The sequence below is a fragment of the Pinus tabuliformis genome, chromosome 2_1 (genome assembly GCF_031772625.1).
Source record: "Pinus tabuliformis cultivar Carrire ecotype Pingquan chromosome 2_1, CPIR1, whole genome shotgun sequence".
NCBI lineage: Eukaryota > Viridiplantae > Streptophyta > Pinopsida > Pinales > Pinaceae > Pinus > Pinus tabuliformis.
The window spans coordinates 304,705,348-304,717,640 of NC_142299.1; positions in this window are offsets into that span (position 1 = coordinate 304,705,348).

A 12,293-nucleotide genomic window follows, 5' to 3' on the forward strand; every position below is an offset into this window, starting at 1 on the left:
GATACAACACGATAGGGGCTATCGAGAAGGTGAGGTGCAAGACGATCGTAGGCCGTTGGATCTCAGACGGGCAGATCCAACAGTCGCGGGGCGCGGAAGATGCATAAGGTTTATCGGGCGGGGAGAGCAGGCTTAAGCGGTAAGCGGTAATGCTCACACCGCCCTTGGGAGTCAAGTGGTATTCGTACATGGGCTCGCGATTCCATTAGAATTGTGACGCGTGGCGGTAGGGAACAGTTGAAAACCGCTTTATCGCGAGTTAACATGCAGGCGGTTCGTGGGATCAGGAGGAGCGAACGTCGTCAGATCGCCTTATGAATGTTTGGATGGCAGGTTTAACTTCACGTGTTTTTGATTGATCTAATAGGAGAACGGCGGAGAAGTTTCTATATATATATATATATATATATATATATATATATATATATATATCAACATATATATGTATATCGGCGACAGCGCTAATCGGCGGTTCGGCTATGTGTCACCACCGAAACCTCTGATTGCGATGACGCATGCGGACCCGATGGACTCATCAAAAACAGTTTATATAATATCGCGTCTAGTAGGGGAATCGGCCATCGACAATCGACTATGTTATGTGTGAACCTCCGAAAGCGGCGATTGCGATAAAAGGATGATGTGGCATGTGGGACCTCTATATGGCTATATCCTCGTTTATATGGTTCCCGTGAAGTAATAAGTTTGTGAATAAAAGATTCTTCGACATATATATTTTTCATATACAAGTCGGCCTCTCCTCCCTATCAACATGTCCCTTGGTGATAGGAAGAAGTCATATATATATCTATCTATATATATATCTATCTCTCTCTCTCTCTCTCTCTCTCTCTCTCTCTCTCTCTCTATATATATATATATATATATATATATATATGTTGAAACGCTTCATTTCTGGAATTGATCTTGGGCATCTATATTACAAACAAATAACAGTTCACGACTCGTGAACTTAAAAAAAAAAGGGACCTCTCTGATATTTTTTTAATAAGCATCATTTCTATTGTAATTTGGCCCCTCTTCCTCTTGAACGTGTCCCGTGAAGCATGGGTTAATTCAAGCGCAGAGGAAGCTAAAGCGAATGGAGGAGGGAAGCCAGAAGGTCGAGTGAGTGTTGAGGAAGTCGAAGCTGAAGCAAGGGAGAAGGAAGCCAAAGAGCCAGCAAGTAAGCGGAAACGAATGGACAAAGGCATGAGAATGTATAAAACAGTAAAAATAGAGAACTGTTGGTGTTGGTGTGATGGTGAAGGACTAGAGTGTGAGGTAGCTGAAGCAGCAGAGATAAAAGAGGCAGCAGAAGCAGCGGAGGCTGTAGAAGCAGCAGAGGTAGGAGAGTAGGAGTGAGAGAACCTCAGCTAAATAGAATGTAGCAGCATACCAGTTTATACCAAGGTTGGGTTGGAGCCCAAGAGGTTGGAGCCTCAAAATTGAACAAGACTAAAGTCATTAGGGGTAGGTGCTCCTAAGTGCAGAACCACTGCAAAACAGAGTTTGTGCTCTAGAGGTTGGAGCCTCACTGAAGTCCAAGTTGGAGCTTGGCAACTATTCACAGTCAGATATATACTTATATTGTATTTATTTCATTGCACTGTCTGGAGTTTTAATAAAAGCATTTATTCCAGCTGTTGGTTTCTGTGTTCTATGTATACATATACATATCTATATATGCTTTTGGCAATCACTAGAACAATTAAAAAATAAGAAATACTGATTCACCCCCCCTCTCAGTATTTCCAACATTATCCTCTCGCTTGTGCTTGTTGGAATCTCTTCTCCATCCTTTGATGACTTCAGATTGATCCTGATTTTCCTTCATGAATTTCTCAATGAAGTCCTTATCATATTTCTTCTAAGCTTCCGACAATTGGTACATTTGAGTCAAATCTTTGCTGGTGAAAGAGCCAATGACCATGTTCCTCTTCGTCATAAAGTTTCTCTCAGCTATGTTTATATGGTAAACAACCCATTTGATCATATCCATGTAAGCAAGGATGTTAGGTCAAGCACCAATTCTGTGGAGGAATGAATTGGTCAGATCATTATATGTAGTATCGGAAACTGGGAATGAATCTTCAATTGTGGCTACTCTTTTTGTTACCCTCGGCTCTTCATCTTCAGAAAGGTGATACATGGCCTCCCAGCTGGAGGTTTCAGCATTCGGGGTGCATGTGGTATCGATAAATAATGTAGGAAATTCTACAACCTCGGGGGGACAGAGCGACTGATTGTTGTTGAACAACAAGTTTCTTCCTAGGTTTGGTCAGTCAAGACATTTCAACTGAATTATGCTTGTCGAGACTAGCCTGTCAAGAGAAAAACAAAAGTGATGAGTAACTCACATTTAGAGAAAATAACTTAGAAAATAACCAATTATGCAATAATCCAAGACTTCTATGAGCGAAATTTCAGGAAATCCTCAGTGATAATGAAGGCGTTTATTCTATTGAAAACCATTAATTCTCCACATTTGGCCATTTATTGATAAAGCATGAATTCACATGGGTCACATTACATGTTAGCATATTGGAAAACTTTATTGCCAAAAATTCATTGTCGTACCATTAAATCTTGGGATAACGTTTACCTGCGATAGGCTTATAACGCATAGAAGTTTAGAATTATAGGCGGGAAGAATTATCGGAGGTTTCACATCGACGTTTTCATATCATGGATTTGAAAGGATAACTGCCGATTAGAAAACCCTGATATAACAATTGTGATATAGAGGTGGGTAGTATATCGAAGATCAAAGGTTGGAGGTGAGACAAATAACGGAGGATCAGAGGATTGGTGGGGTTAGAGGATTGGCAGGGATTAGAGGATTGGAGGATAGTTTTCATAAACAAGGGAACTATGCTCTAGAAACCATTAGAAGTCAAGAACAAGAGTGACAATCCAAGGAGGTGCAGATCCAAAGAGAAGCCCGCATATGCCCAAGAGAAAGAACCAAAGGGTAGAAACACTATTATCGGAGGAGAAAAGAGAAACAATATCGGCTAAATATCTAGAACCAAATCAGAGAAATCATATCGGTGTTTTGTTATGTGTCTCCACCCAAAAACTTCGATCTTCAATATGTAATTTTCTCCAACTTCCGATATGCGGACCCGATGTGATCTAATAACGAATTTAATTATTCAATCGCATCTGATCTATATCAGAGGTTTTTGGAATAGGACCTCTGATTAGATCCTTTGATGAGGCCTAATCTCTGATTGCAATATGCTTTGCGAACCCAACTTGTTTTAATAACGATTTAATTACTAAATCACATCTGCCCTTTATCAAGCTTTTGGAATGGGACCTCCCATAAGATCCTTCAATGAGTCTAAATCTCTTATCATGATATGCTCTGCGGACCCGACTACCCTTATTATAATGTTTTAAAATCTAATATCGCGTCCGTGCATCAGAACTTTCCTATCACAAGTTTTGCAGGCATGTCATGTTAAAACCTGCGATAAGATCCTCCAATAAGACCAAAGCTCCGATTGTGTTATGTTGCGGACCCGATTGGTTTATCAAAATAGTTTTATTGAAATATCGCATATGTTGCATCGAAGGTCACACCAAGTAATAACAATATGTCATATTGCAATATCGACATTATTGACATATCGAAACTTTAGCTTGTGCACAACTTCAAAAATCTCTGATATCCATGTCGTTGCAATGTGTGAGAGTACATTGATGATGTGGCGTGTGGGACCTCCCGACATCCATTGTAATATGGTTATGCATTGTTTAAAAGCTATAGCCCCTCCTATGCTGCTATTATAATATAGTTTCCGTAAACAATTAAACTATACTATATTTGGTTGATTATTAACAAAGAACCCTAAATTCCCATTAGACAGGCAAACGCGATATTTCGATTAATCAACATTAATATGAAACTCGGGTCCAGATATCCTATCGACGTTGCTTTGCGCCTCTCAGTACAAATGCTAATAGATAAAATGAAATTAAAAGATAAAATTATCTATATTCTTCATCATCATCATCATCATCATCATCATCATCATCATCATCATCATCATCACTACTTTCCTATTTGTCTTCCACACTTTACACACTCAAGAATATATTGACTGATATACATTAAACTTTTGTTGATTTTACCCAATCTCCATTTTGATTCCTACCTGGTTTTGTAATTTTAATAATATCAAATTCCAACCTTCCATGAGAAGAAAAGTGATAACTCTGAAAAAAATATCTCATGTATAAAATATATGTGGAATCAAAACCTAACTTTATATATATATGCATAGGAGATACTTGAAAATCCTTAGTACAAATTGAAACTATATAAAAACAATAATTATATATGGATACAAACAATCATAAATGGAAGAACTCCAAAAAAAAAAAAATAATACGCACAATATAATCATTATATACAATTTATTAAAGGAAATTCCCTCATCCATTTATGAAAAAGTAGATCCTTCAGATTGGATTTTATAAGAACATACAGCACCTTAAAATTGAGGTTTGAACATTATGGTTTCCTTATTCTACCCTCAAGTTTCCAATGTTTTAAGTAACAGATATTGGGCCCATCTGATTTCCATGGATTTCGGAATGGTACCGACATTATTTTATTTTATTCTCATATATATTTCTTTCAGCTATGGTCAAGCTTATTCTTTAAAGCGTAAAAATGATTATTATTCTGATTAAAATAATATTTGGGATGTTTTTTGTGATGCAAATAATCTCGAGTAAAATAATGTGGATGATATATTGTGATGTAAATTTTTAGGAATGTAATGATTTTTCAGATATTTGATTTATTGAATTGGATTTTCTATGTTTTAATGATATTGATAAGCAAATAAAATCGTAGATATAATTAAAAATTAAAACAAATAATAATAATAATAAATATCATAAATAATAAATTATTTTATTATAATTTAATATTTAATTATATTATAATTTTAAATTAAATTATTATAAAAACATATAAATATTATGAAATTGTTTGTATAATTTTTATAAAAATATTATTAAAATAAGAGATAATACATGAATAATGATTCATGATATTAAGTAATTTATTTTAAAATAGTAGTTCCCACTCGATTAATTATATAACACCGTCGTTATAAGTAAAACATAATAACTAATTATAAATCTAAAAATTAGATAAAAATCATATATTATAAAATTAAAATTAAATTAGCAAATCTCAACAGAATATAAAGATAATGATAAAAACTTAATAGAAATTACTTATCTCATTCTTGGAGAAAGTTCTTAGATCAAAGTTAAGGGCGTAACTCTTACCAAGTAACAAGTAATGAATATCACATATGAGGGTTAAGGATCTAACTCTTTCCAAGTAACAAATAATGAGAGTCACATATCAGGGTCGAGGGTCTAACTCTTACGAAGTAACAAGTGGCTTTTCACTAGCTTGTTTTGTCACTTTTAATGATTTTTCATTGAAATAGCTAAATTGAGCTAGGAAAACTTATCATTCTTGAGTCAAGGAGGAGGCAATCAATTGTGACGAGCTTGGTTGTGACTTTAGTGTCTATTGCTTTATCTAATCAAGTGACCTTATTAATGGCATGGCTTCTTGCCATATTTGTGGGAGTGAATTGAGCCAAGTGTAGAATCAACCTTTAGGGGGGCTTGACTCATGGTGCATAGAGCTAGCTCTATTATTTCAAAAATCTTCTTAAATGCAATGGCTCAAGGTTCACCTTCTCAACTTGAAAAATGAACACTAAAAATATTTTTTTGTAATTTTTCATATTAAAAAATATATATTATAATGCATGGTTATGAATTCAATAATTCATAAAAACAAAAGTAAACTTACAAGTTATGAATAGAAGGTTATTTAGTTTGAGGGAGATTATATACATTCAACTAGCATGGAGCAAAGTTAGTTGTTGATTTTGCTCCAATGGGATTGAATGTTGAAATTTGCGATCAACATTAATTAGGCAATTTGAGACTCATTCCAAGATAAACTTGGTGAAGATATCATTCACAATAAAATTAAAACTAATTTTTACTCTATAATTTTGACATGGTTATTAATAAAAATGATTTTATTTATTATGTTTTTTTTAATAATTTTATTTGATAATTTAATATGTGTGTAATTTAATTTAATGTGAAATTAAGTTTCAATTATTTGTTATTGTGTTGAGAGGTGTGTTTACAACTCAATACTAGGGAAATGTATAGTCTTTTATTTATATAATAATAAATTTGAATGTGACATTTAAAAAAATATTAATAATAAAAGAAATATAATATTAATTATAGATAAAATATTTGAGTATCCATTTTCAATAAAATGTTTTATATTAAGTTTTTTTTATACGTAAAATAATTGATAGTAAATATTTTCTTATTCTACAATTCTCTTTGAACATGATAGAGATAAAGATTTGTCATTCTTTTAATGTGTAGATGATGGTAATAAATGACATTTAAAAAAATATTGATAACAAAAAATATTTCAATGTTAATTATTTGCCTATCTATTTATAAAGCAATTGAGAACAAATTCTTTTTTTATTAAATAGGAAGAAGATATGTAATTCCTTACACACATATATAACTGGTATAAATCCATCTTAATTCAAAATTTATTATATTTGAAAAAGATAAAATACTTTATTAAAAATATGAAAAAAATATTACAAATTTTTTGATATAAATTTTAAATCACATATTATTATAATTATAATAATATATGAATGATATATTTCTTGATCCACGCGCAACATCCCAGCCCAAGCCTGTGCTAACCTAGCCGTCATTGCCCCCTACAGATCCCTCTCTCGACAGCCTCCTGATGCTTAGGCCAACCAGACCATGCGGTCCTCTGCGGAGGGAGATCCTCACCCTTCCTCGCAGCTAGGGAATGAAGAAAATGCAGAAGCCTTCGCATCTTTGATCGCAGAGAATGGAGCTCCAAGGAACATGCCATCAGTCAATAAATTTGTAAAGAAACTTGAAAGTATCCCAAAGATTTCTCTCCCTCCAACACTTCCAAGAAGAGCAATCATCTCTATGGCAGAACGTGGACTTGTTGGACAGTTCACTGGGCTATGGCCTTCACCCAAATCAGTGCAAAAATGGGTGGAAAGAAACTGGAATGCAACCACACAGGGGAAGATAGCAATGCGATTTTGTGGAAGGGGTTACTACACCTTTCTCTTTGAAACAAAGGAGGACAAAGACATGATATTTAGAAATGGACGTTACCTCATGGACTCCAGAGGTTTATACCTGAACAGGTGGATGCCAAACTTTGATCCAAAGATGGATGTCCCAAATGCAGTGCCGGTGTGGGTCAGGCTCCCACATCTTCCTCTTCACTGTTGGGGAAACGAATCTGTAAAGGCTATAGGAAACGCAGTGGGAAAATATATTGACAGATGTGAGCCAAAAGACAGCATGCACACATGCGCAAGACTATGTGTGGAAGTAGATCTCGGAAAAGGCCTCCCAGAGGCAGTAAAGATCAAGGTCAACTAGTGGACTCACATTCAGCAGCTGGACTACGAGCAAATACCATTTAAATACAAGGTATGTGACAAGTATGGTCATTTTGCGAATAGGTGCCTTAAAAAAATAGAGCATGAAAATGTAGAAGAACAAGAACCCACATGGGAACAAGTGAACCAATAAGCAGACCGCATCAAATATCTATCAGTCCCAAGAAGCAAACGAAACAACCTCTCAGCCTCCAGCGAAGGTTACTCCTCCTGATCACACAACTCCGAATCCTTTTGAGCCATTAAAAGACTCCTCTGATCTGCCCTCTCTGAGGTCCCCACCTTCAAACCCCATCTCTTTAGCTCTCATATCCTCCCCCAACCCTTTATCATCTCCACCTCCTCCCTCAGTGGACCGCATTCTAACAAGAAAAAAAGCCAAAGAAATCCCCCAAGCTTGGGACCAGCAAAAAAAGTGGGAAGGAAATTCAATAAAGAAATCAGAGATGAGGCAGCAGCAAAAAAAATGGCCATACGAACGCAACAACCAATGGACTCATTCCTTGGGAAACAAACAGGGAATCATGAAGAAACTCAGCAAAAAGGAAAGGGAGGACCACACCAACACAACAATACATAATGATAGTGGTCTCTTGGAATTGTCGCGGCCTTGGTACCTCCTTTAAAATCAATGCAGCTTGAGACATTTTATCCAAGGAACAACCAAACATATATATGATCCAAGAGACCAAACTAAACAAGCAAGAAAATAAAAAATGATTCAAAAACTTAAAAATTATGAAGGAGTGGCATTAGAAGCCAAAGGATCATCAGGAGGAATCAGCACCATTTGGGATAAAATAAAATGGGAATTAATGACCCAAAAAATCAACGGACACTGGATTCAACAGAGTTGAGAAATCTCAATACAAAAGAACAGTATAGCATTATAAATGTGTACTCCCCAAATCACTATAGAGAGAAAGAACAATGTTGGAAAGCAGTTAAAGAAGAAATTGCAAAGAGTCAAAGTGGGAACTTAATCCTGGGAGGAGACTTAAATTTGATAAGGAATATAGAAGAAAAATTTGGCGGAATCTTCCAAAGCGATCTGTCAAGAGAAGCTCTTGAAGGAATAATAGAAGAGCACAAATTAATAAACATTCCGCCAAGCAATGGTAAATACACTTGGAACAACAAAAAAATAGGGAAAAACAACATAAAAGAAATGTTGGACAAAATTCTTATTCATGAAAGCATAGCAGCTACTTATACTCTTGTGAAAAGTAAAATTGTTCACAACTTAGCTTCAAATCACATGTCGGTGATGCTAACCTTGGGAAAGCTGGAAAATCAAGGACCCCTTCCCTTCAGATATAATTCAAATTGGGACAACAAGGAATATTTTGGCAAACAAATAAATGACAGCTGAAAAAAAAAGTGTCACAAGATCTCCCCGGTTTGTTTGGGAAACTAAGCCAAAGAACCTAAGGATGCACTTAAAAAATTGAGCAAGATAAAGTGATCTCCGGGACAAAGCTAGGAAAATCAATTTGCAAAAAAAAATGGATAATCTTTGCAAGGAAAAAGAGAATAAGGAAGAAAGTAAGCAAGATCATATTCAAGAAAAGGAAATATATCTGGAAATATATAAGCAAAATATTTAAGAAGAAGAGGAAAGCAAACTGAAATCAAGATGCCTTTGGCTAAAATCCGGTGACAAAAATACAACCTTCTTTCATAGTACAATGAAACTAAGGAGGTCAAAAAATCAGATTGAACAAATTCAAGTAAATGGTCAAGAAATAAAAGGAGTTGAAGCAATAAAAAATGCAGCCCATAAACACTTTAAAGAACTCCTCTCAACAAGTGACCAACAGGCAGCTAATGAAGACATTTTGCAGCATATAAAAAATAAATAAGTGACCAGCAAAACAGGGAATTAGACAAAGAAATTACTGAGGAAGAAGTCAGAGAAGTTGTGTGGAATCTCCACCCTGATAAGGCACTAGGTCCAAATGGGTTTACAATGGCCTTTTACAGACAACATTGGGAAATTATAAAAAAAATATCGAATGAGAATGTTCAAAAATGCTTTCCAAAAAAAAAAAGATCGGAGGAAATACAAAATCCTCCTTCGTAGCCCTCATTCCCAAAGAACCTAATCCTACAACTTTTCACAAATCTAGGCCAATCTCCCTTTGCAACTCAGCTTATAAGATTCTCACCAAAATTTTAGCAAACATAATGGCAAAATTACTTCCAAAAATAATTTCAGAAAGCCAAGGAGGATTTGTCTCCAAGAGGCAAATCACTAACAATGTGATAATTGTTTAGAAGGCTATTCACAGTAGTATCCCAAGAAAGGAGAGAGGAATGATTGTTAGGTTAAATATGGCTAATGCTTTTGATAGAGTTAATCATAACTTTCTTGCAGCAGCTCTCAAAAAGTTTGGCTTCTCAATAAATTTCATAGAGATTATCCAGGAATGTATATCAAATCCATGGATTGCCCCATTAATCAATGGACGGCCCAGTAAATTTTTCCAAAGCACACGAGGGTTGAGGCAAGGTTGTCTGCTTTTTCCATTCTTGTACATCATCATGGCTGAATCGCTGAGCGCTATGCTGGAAAATCAGAAAAAAAGAGAAAAAATAATAGGGATCCAAATATTGAGAGGAGTCAAAGATATAAACCACTCTCTCTTTGCAGATGATACCCTTCTCATAGGTGGGGCATCCTGCATTTTAGAAAGACAATTCAAAAAAGTCTTGGATGAATTTCTCTTAGCTTCAGGAGGAATTTTAAACAACTCCAAATGCAAAATTTATTGTTGGAATACCTCAACAAAAACAACGCATTGTATCTCACAAATAATGGAAATACCTTTACAAATAAATGGGAGCGATTTCACTTATCTTGGGTTTCCCTTAGCAAAGGAAATGGTAAAATCGGAAGTTTGGAACAAGCAAGTGGAAAGAATCAGGGAAAAAATTCAGAATTGGGGAGTGATGTGGCTCAACCTAGCAGGAAGAGTGGCATTGATTAAAGCACTTCTATCGGCCTTGCCAATATATCAGTATGCAATCATTATGGCTCTGGCAAGTGTCCACAAGCAAATGGAATTGATAATAAGAAGCTTCCTCTCGCAAGGAAGAAAACAAGATAATAAAAAATTCAACCTTGTTAGATGGGAGCAAGTTACGCTTCCCTATGAAAAAAGAGGTATAGCAATTAGCCTACCAAGACTAATGAACATTGCCCTAGGGACAAAAATTATTTGGAGAATGATAAATGGGAATGGTCACTCGTGGGAAAAAGTTCTAACAATGAAATACTTAAATTTTCATAGAACAAAGCTGCTCATTTATACTATTCCAGACAGGCCATGAACCCAAATCTGTAAATTGGTTAAAAGGATAATTCCTCTTATTAGAGATCAAATATCCAAAAATCCATGGAATGGCAAAACAATTTCTATCTGGGAGGATAGAATAATGGGGAAAACCACCTTAAATCAGTAACAAAATTTAAGAGGACTCCAGAGATGGATGGAAGAGCAAAGTTTTAACACTCTTTATTCTATTTCGGATTGGGATCAGAATAACTAGGTAAGATGGAAAAATTTGGCTTCTCCACCAAAGCTAAAAAGTAAGTGGGAAATTTTAAAAGTTCATCTGGCAAGGGCCGTGCCCATCAACAAAGAAAAGCAAGATGAGTTTGTTTGGGACCTAAATGGAGGGGATTACACAGTGAAGTCGAGGTACAACCCCCTCCAAAAACTTCACAATCAAAATGATTGGAGTCCAAGGAAGGCAACTTGGAAATCAGAGAGTCTGCCCAAAATTAAAGTCTTCACCTGGACCCCTCTCAGAGGAAAAATTCTTACCTCTGAAAATTAAAAAAAGAAAGGAATACAAGGGCCCTCAAAATGTGTCATGTGTCAAAAGGAGGAAGAAACATTCCAACACTTCTTCATAAAATGTATGGTGGCGAGAGAGTGTTGGAATCAGGAAACAAGTCCTTTGGAAATAAACATAAATCCAACAATTTAGTTGACAACTCTTCATAAAAACTAGGATAAAAGCTACCCATATACAAAGAAAAAAAAGGCAACAATAAATAGGATATGGAAATGTCTCCCTTCAATCCTGTGTTGACAAATTTGGTTAGCCCAAAACAAATGCATTTTCAAAGAACAAAAGCCAAATCTAGGAAAAATCCTAGCAAAACCTTGGAGCCAGTTGCAGAGATAATAAGTACAATTGGAATCTCAAAAATGGACCAGAACAATTTACAACAAGAAGAGAAAGACTGGTACAGCAAAGCAATGTTAGAAAACAAAGAAAATGCAGAAGCTATAGAAAAAAATAAAGAATTTCACACAAACAAGAAATGGAAATTAAGGTTGGAGGATAAAGAATTTGCAGAATGGATAAAAGAACAGAAGAGACACATTTTCTTTTTTTTACGGAGCTGCAAAAAATAACCCAGGTAAAGCAGGGGCAGGCAAAGTTATTCTAAATCCAAATGGAAACAAAATAATAACCTATGGATGGAGCCTAGGAGAAATGACAAACAACAGGGCTGAAGCATACAGCGTTCTCCTAGGCACAAGGTTTTCAAACAAAAATGCATTCAAGAACCCTATAATAATAGGGGACTCAGCTATCATAATAGCCGCTCTGGATGCCAAAAGGGACTTCAAAAGCATAGTCGTCAATAAAATCTATCAAAGGATCAGAACAAGTTTTGAAAGTCTGGGAAATATAACCTTAAAGCACGTCCTGAGAAACCAA